Source organism: Myotis myotis, unplaced genomic scaffold (genome assembly GCF_014108235.1).
Source record: "Myotis myotis isolate mMyoMyo1 unplaced genomic scaffold, mMyoMyo1.p scaffold_m19_p_16, whole genome shotgun sequence".
Lineage (NCBI taxonomy): Eukaryota > Metazoa > Chordata > Mammalia > Chiroptera > Vespertilionidae > Myotis > Myotis myotis.
The window spans coordinates 41510504-41518958 of NW_023416320.1; the positions used below are offsets into that span (position 1 = coordinate 41510504).

An 8455-nucleotide genomic window follows, 5' to 3' on the forward strand; every position below is an offset into this window, starting at 1 on the left:
ACAGAGAAGAAAGGAGAGGAATAGAGAGAAACATCGATGAGAGAGAAACATCAATATGCTGCCTCCTGCACACCCCCTACTGGGGATGTGCCCACAACCCTGGTACATGCCCTTGACCGGAATCGAACCTGGGACCCTTCAGTCCGCAGGCCGACGCTCTATCCACTGAGCCAAACCGGTTTCGGCAGAAATGTTCCTTTTGTAGAATCATTTCAATACTGTTTTCAAATGGCATTTAAGCACAAACGTGTGGCATGTTGTTTGGTGAACGTACTAAGAAAGTGAAGCACTCACTAACCCATTTATCAGTATCTTAATTTATATTCTTTCCAAGGGAGGCTTTCTTATTTGTTTTTTTTGTTTTGTTTTGTTTTCTCCCACTTAAGTGCCTGGAAGTTCAAAAGTTAAGGGCCTCTAGCCACAGGAATTCACCCATAATACACCTAACAGTTCTGGGACAATTTTTAATTTGATTGTAAAGATTTTGGACAATAAGATTTTGATTTTTGTAGCAGCCATTGTTGCTTATTATTTAAATTAATGTGCAACCCTAGAGGTATATTAATATTACCCCATGCCCTCCTGCCCCTCGCTCCACCCCAGCCATATAATTAAGTCAAACAGAATTATAAAGCTTTCTGAGGCAACCCCAGAAGATGAATCCAATTCGGTGCTCATCAAGAGTAATGTTGCCGAAACCGGTTTGGCTCAGTGGATAGAGCGTTGGCCTGCGGACTGAAAGGTCCCAGGTTCGATTCCAGTCAAGGGCATGTACCTGGGTTGCGGGCATATCCCCAGGAGGAGATGTGCAGGAGGCAGCTGATCGATGTTTCTGACTCTCTATCTCTCTCCCTTCCTCTCTGTAAAAAATCAATAAAATATATTAAAAAAAAAAAAAAAAGAGTAATGTAATTTGTGCAGGTTCAGAACATTTCATGAATGAGTAAAGGTATGCGGTTCTATTAGCTTAAAACAGTTGAATACAGTAAGCTAGGCAAGGACATAGCCAAACATATAACAAATGTTAAATGTTTTATATGTTATATAAATATTATATATTATCCAAAATAGAAAAAAATGGTTCTCTTATAATTTCTTCTTTAAAGTAAGTTTTATTTTTCAAATTAACAGTGATTTTTTTTTTCTTTTTGAAAGGGGATTTTGACATAAACTTATCTAGAATTAACTAATTACATATTTCTAGAAAGGTTCAAAAACCTTTTTTATTTACACAAATTGGCCTTTTACATAAATGTCAAACTTTTCAATCTCACCTTTTTAAAATTTTTATTGTTGAAAGTATTACATATGTTCACTTATTTTCTCCCATTGACCCCTTATAGCCCTCCCCCCTCCCCCAGGCCTCTGCCACCCTATTGTCTGTGACCATGGGTTATGCATATATGCATACACATTCTTTGGTTCGTCTTCTCCCCCCCTTTCCCCACATCCCTTCCCTCTGAGGTTCGACAGTCTGTTCCATGCTTCCATGTCTCTGGATCTATTTTGTTCAACAGTTTGTTTTGCTCATTAGATTCAACATATGAGTGAGATCATGTGATACTTGTCGACAAGTATCTCTGACTGGCTTATTTCACTTAGCATAATACTCTCCAGGTCCCTCCATGCTGTCTCAAAGGGTAAGAGATCCTTCTTTTTTACTGCTGCCTAGTATTCTGTGGTGTTAATGTACCACAGCTTTTTAATCCACTCAATTGCTGATGGGCATTTGGGCTGTTTCCATATCTTAGCTATTGTAAATTGTGCTATGAACATAGGGGTGCATACATTTTTTTCTGATTTGTGTTTTCATATCTAATTTTTTGAGGAAATTCCATGCTGTTTTCCATAATGGCTGCACCAGTCTGCATTCCCACCAGCAGTGTACTAGGGTTCCCTTGTCTCCACATCCTCGCCAGCACTTGTGATTTGTTGAGGGTAGCCATTCTGACAGATGTGAGGCGATAACCCATTGTCATTTTAATTTACATCTCGCTGATGATCAGTGATTTTAAGCATTTTTTTCATATGTCTCTTTGCCATCTGTATGTCCACTTTGGAGAAGAGTCTATTTAAGTCCTTTGCCCATTTTTTAATTGGCTTTTCCCTTTGTTAAGTTGTGTGAGTTCCTAGTTTGGATATTAACCCTTTATCAGATGCGTCATTGCCAAACAGTTCTCCTGCCCAGTGGGCTTCCTTTTCATTGTGCTGGTGGCTTCTTTTGCTGTGCAGAAGCCTTTTACTTTGATGTGGTCCCATTTGTTTTCTCCTTAGTTTCCTTTCGCCTAGTACAGTGGTTCTCAACCTTCCTAATGCTGCGACCCTTTAATACAGTTCCTCATGTCGTGGTGACCCCCAATTTCATTGTTACAAATTGAACATAATTAAAGCACAGTGATTAATCACAAAAACAATATGTAATTATATATGTTTTCCGATGGTCTTAGGCGACCCCTGTGAAAGGGTCGTTCGACCCCCAAAGGGTTCGCGACCCACAGGTTGAGAACCGCTGCCCTAGGAGCTATATCTGCAAAGATATAGCTACAAGAGATGCCTGAGATTTTGCTGCCTATGGTTTCTCCTAGGATCAAGTTTCACTGTTTACATTTAATCCTTATCCATTTCGGGCTTGTTTTTGTTTATGGTGTAAGTTGGTGGTCTAGCTTCATTTTTTTGCATGTATCTGTCCAATTTATTGAAGAGACTGTATTAACCCCATTGTATGCTCTTGCCTCCTTTGTCAAATATTAATTGAGCATAGTGGTTTGGATTGATTTCTGGGGTCTCTGTTCGGTTCCATTGATCTGTATGACTGCACTTGTGCCAGTACCAGGCTGTTTTGATTATAATGGTTTTGTAGTATAATTTGATATCTGGTATTATGATTCCTCAATTTTTTTCTTCTTTTTCAAGATTGCTGTGGCTTTTCGGGGGGGTTTTTTGGTTCCATATAAATTTTTGGAGTATTTGTTCTAGATCTGTGAAATATGCCATTGGTATTTTAATAGGGTTTGCATTGAATCTATAGATTGCTATAGGGTAGTATGGACGTTTTAATGATGTTAATTCTATCAATCCAGGAACACTTATTTATATCTTCCTCTCTCTTTTTTCAACGTCCTGTTGTTTTCCAAGTAAAAGTCTTTTACCTCCTTGGTTAAGTTTATTCCTAGGTAGGTATCTTAATTTTTTGGTTGCTATGGTAAATGGGATTGTTTAGTTTCTCTTTCTGAGAATTCATTATTAGTGTATAAAAATGCCATCGGTTTCTGGGTGTTAATTTTGTATCCTGCTACACTGCTGAATTCCTTTATTAAAAAATCTAGTAGTTTTTTTGGTGGAGTTAGGATTCTCTGTACAATATCATGTCATCTGCGAATAATGAGTGTTACTTCCTCCTTTCCAATTTGGACGCCTTTTATGTTTTCTTCTTGTCTGATCACTGTGGCTAGGACTTCCAGTGCTGTGTCGAACAGGAGTGAAAGTGAACATCCCTGTCTTTTTCCTGTTCTTAGGGGACATGATTTTAGTTTTCGTCCACTGAGTATGATGTTGGTTGTAGGTTTGTCATATATGGCCTTTATTATGTTGAGGCATGATCCCTCCATTCCACTTTGCTGAGAGTTTTTATCAAAAATGGGTGTTGGATTTTTTTTTGAATGCTTTTTCTGTGTCTGTTAACATGATCATGTTATTTTTGTCTTTCAATTTGTTTATGTGATGTATCACATTTAGTGATTTGCGAATATTGTACCAGCCTTGCATCCCCGGGATTAATCCCACTTGGCCATGGTGTATGATCTCTTAAATATATTTCTGTATCTGATTTGCTAATACTTTGTTGAGGATTTTAGCATCTATGTTCATCAGGGATATTGGCCTGTAATTCTCTTTCTTTGTGATGTCTACCTGGTTTTGGAATTAGGATAATGCTGGCCTCATAAAAAGAGCTTGGAAGTGTTCCTTCCTCTTGGATTTTTTGGGAACAGTTTCAGGAGGATAGCTGTTAGTTCTTCTTTGGTAAAATTCCCCCCGTGAAGCTGTCCTCACCTTTTCTTATAAAAACAAAACATGCCATGTGGTCTTAGAAGATATTCCTGTTTGAACTTTTACCTTGGGAAACGTGAAAGAGTGACACCACGTGGCCTGTGGGCTGCGGCCAGCTCACCTGGCTCCCTGTCCTGAGCGACCTGTTGGCATTCGGGAAGCAGGCAGGGTCTGTACATAGAGAACATTGCCCCTTCCTTGAACTGTCACCGTGTGCTTCCCCCCATTAGACTTTGGGCTTCATTATCTAGATATTCTTGGGGCCTGAAATATCAGCTATAATTACGTGTTTTGTTTGTACATTTAATTGTCAGAATTGTTTATAAGAATAATGCAATGGCTATTTTTGCATGACTATCAGTTTCTGTTCCTACTTTATATGTCACTGTGATTATTAATTGACACATAGAAAAATGTTTTATGTGGAAAACTTTTGTGATCAGTTATATAAAAGAGTTTTCCCACATAAAGTATAATGTGAAAAACTAAGTAATATGAAATTTAAAATATTGGGTAAAGTAGAGGAACATTTGGTACTTTACAGGCACTAAGAACACTCCAAGTGTCTGTGGTCATTGATGCCTGTGTAGTCACCCCTCTAAATAGTGGTCAAAGCATCTTGCTTTCCTCTCCACGGGATCAGAAGGCCTTTGCTTGGACAGTCAGTCCTTGGCTGACAGTCCAATATGAGAGAAAGTGGTAAGGGTAGAGGGAGGAGATGTTTATGACATACTTAAATACCCTAACCTCTCTCATTCAGCTCAGCGTAAATACAGCGTGTCTCCTCTCTTGACACGTGGGCCCTGTTCATAACTCCCCGGGTTGTGGGAGGCTGTGCAGGCAGGTCCTCTGCAGTGAGCAGTATCCTTATGCATCTGACACCAAGGACCTCGGTGCTAGGTGTACCTATTGCTTCATTAAATCCTGGACCAAAACAGATCGGAGAGTGTTATAAAAAAAAGCGGGGGGGGGGGGGGAGGGCTATTCATTTTGTGAACATACCACCGCAATTTGCAATTTCTCATGAATTCATTTTTTAATTTTTATTTTGACAGATTTTAAACATAGCACAGCAGGTTACCAGCAGGACCTCATCTGAGAGCCTGAGTCCCCATCCTTCCCAGTTCACTGATGTTTAGGTTAGCTGACCTGTGGTGGGTAAAGCTGAGTATTTTAGGCATCTCGCAAGGGGAGCTGTGTTTCTCCATCTTTCTACTGTACTTTCTCATCACTCAAATACCTCCTTTGCTTTATGGGAGAAATAGACATACCAGCGAAGTGAAGTCAAAAGGAGAAAATTACTTCATAAGTAGAATATTTCTGTATTTCTCACAATAATTTATCTACATGACTGAACTTTGAGAATATGCCCTGTTCATCTTGGGCCCATTTTAATGGGATTTTAGTTATGGAAAAATCTCCATTTTAAAAATACTCTATCCCTTTGGAGGTAAGTTGGAAGGTTTTGACCCTAAGGAAATCACTAGAAAGGGACTCCATTAAGTATGAGCTGTTCCGTAAGGTAGTAAGTCTGATTCCAAAGGCTACACCTGTGAAGGTGTACATTCGTTGCCATGGGCATGTTCAGTTTTAGTATTTCCAACCTCTAAGTGTCCTGGTTTAAACATATTTTTTATTCTTTTTTGGGCAGAAGTGCTGTTTACCAGCTTTTATGCTCACAAAAGTTCCTTGCCTCACTTGCAAGAAATTTTCACATTAGTCAGTCTTTCAAGATCACGAAGGCAGCCCTTTCCAGAGTAATGCACATCACGTGTGCCTTCGCTTTTAAAGAAAAGGAATTATTTTCTGCTTAAAAAATTTTCCACATTTGTCTTTTTCTATCATGATCATGTGCAAAAAGGGAGAGTGGTGAAAAATATCACAAGCCTGTACGCCTGGAAAAAATTAGAAAAGTTTTAAATTGACATTTTATCCTTGAGTATGTTAGCTTCCTTTGAGGGGGGGGGACTCAAGATGAATAGAGACTTGATTTTCTATTTTTAACATATTTACTTTATCGTTTTAAGCAGTGTCTGATCTTTATATGTTCCATTAGTGTTTGGAAATACTGCCCAACCCAATTTCCTTAAATGGAACTGCAGAACATGGCTTGTGCATTTTTCTCATACTTCACTGTAATTTACTAGCACAGTTGTGGTAAATCTAGATAAGAGTAAGTCTTTAGTAATTTTATCACAATTGTCTGTGGCCCCGTGTATATAATTAGTTTTCTTTTCACCTCCAAAATAAATTTTCTCTCTAGGAGACCTAGATCAAAGAATCACGGGGGAAAAGGAACCACATCTAAGTTCATTGTGAGACAGGCATTTTCTTCCAAAAACATTACTTTGGGGGAAAACCAAACAAAATTATGGTAGTTTGATTATCTGTAGGTAAACTTGAATCTCTTAGTAGGAGTTAGGGAACAGGAACAAATGCATCTGATTCCACACTGTGACCACTGTTCCGTTTTTCTCTTGTGTTTCTGGTTTTCCGATATCAGTTGGCTACTGACCTTTTGACTGCAACTGTTTACAGGCTCATGGCTTTTACTAGTAGGCCCGATGTACATGGTTAAGTATCCTGAATCTGCATCTCTTTCCTAAAATTTTTACTTAATAGCTAATTATTTAACTCTGCTTAGTCCTGGAGATGTTGAATTCCTAGAAATCCCTAATAGTTTTGGCTACAGTAGTTGGGATTTTAGAAGACTATTGCATGACCTTTACTTCATTGCATGACCTCTTGATAGGAAGTTGTAGACCCTATCTGATGGGAAAGCCTACTCAACAACCATTGCTATTTTTTTAAGTCTCTTAGTTCCTTAAATTTTTTCTTAAATTCTCATGACACAAAAATGAGTGAGCCAACAATTTCCTTAGATTTATGGGGGAAACACCAGGTGGAAAGGGGTTCAATTACTTATTTGAAGTCTCACTGTACTAGACTTAGAAGTTGGCTTTATGGGGGGCGGGGGGGCAAAGAAGCTGGCTACCAACATAGTGTCATTCTAACATGCATGGAAGGCTCTGTTGTCCTTAGTAAAGCTTCTTCCACCTGGAATCACTCTGCCTGAAAGTCTGTAATTAGATAATAATTTCTTTGACTAAATGCATTATCCTCTGTGAAATGTAAAATAGCACAGATATCATAGTGGGAAGAAACCTCAATCTAGTACTGGTATATATGAAGCCTTTTCAGAAATAGATGTATTCATATTCTTGGTTTTTTTCTTGAAAATAACATTTTATGCAGAGGCAAGTAGAAGATGCCAGGCATAGTGGTGGAGGAGTAAAAGCAAGAGAGTTGAGGGTTTGGGCCCCCAAAAGCATTTCCATTACGTCACAATTTTGTCTAAGTCCCCAGATTCAAGAAGTTTATCATACTAAATTGGGTTAAAGACCAGGAAATTTACTCATTCATTCTTACTATACCCTGCAAAAATTAAGTCATTTTAAATGTATTTCAATGGTGCAGGCCATTTTCATGGCCATGAGTCATGGATACTGTTACCAGTTTTTCCCCAAAACACAATGTTACTTTCAAGGATTTGCTTTCTTTTTTCTCTTTCTTTCTCTTTCTATACTATAGCTCTAGTAATACATTTTCTTTAAACAAGATTTTTAGCATCTGTCCTCACCACTGGAAAAACTATAGGACTTATTTCAGAGCAGGTCAGGGATGAGTTGGGTTTGGCAGGTTACAGAGCAGCTTAGAAAGCTAAGCTAATTGACAGGAATCTGGTAACAGTGAGGGTGATCTTTGAGGACTCAGAGCACCTTGGATTGTAAGCTAAGCCTAAGAAAACCTTTCTGAGCTGGGTAGAGACCAATGAAGACACTCAAGTTTTTTTTCTAGCTACAGAAATAGAAACATGCAGTTTTTGTGTCACTTCAAAACAATTTTTTAAACACCAAAATGCTTCATTTAGCATGGAGGTAAGATGTTGACCAATAATCAAAAGATGATTGTGTTAAATCTCTGATCATTCTCTCTACAGCTATGCAGCAATAATTTAAACTCCACTCACCTCTGTCTGATTCATTCTCCCATCAGGCCTCCAGCTCAGTCCTTGTTCTGATCATTCAGTGGTGAGCCTTCCCTTGATCAATAATGAACCAGCACCCATCCTGGAGGGAGAGCGTACTGGATCCTCCATCCCAGGGTTTTAAGGGCAGAGATGATAGGGGAGGTCCCAGGGAAAGATCTCAATCGCCTATTCAGTAGCTTTCCAAGTGCGTCCATTCAGAGTTGTGCTCTCCACTGATTGATTGGCCGGCACCAGGGCAGGGGGTCATTATTCAATGCCGCTTGTCCTGTTGCTTATCTGGGCCTGGAGCTGAAATACAACGGAAGCCTAGATGTTATCTTGAGGGAGGAAAGGTCAGGGGGTCCAAACTGCAATATG

The 8455-nt window shown here is 39.1% G+C and overlaps 1 protein-coding gene across 1 annotated transcript in view; it reads left to right on the forward strand.

The window, feature by feature from the left end:
- ZFHX4 (zinc finger homeobox 4) overlaps positions 1 to 8455 on the forward strand; it is a 185838-nt gene that overhangs the window by 172264 nt on the left and 5119 nt on the right. The gene's annotated exons all lie outside the window — the stretch shown is intronic.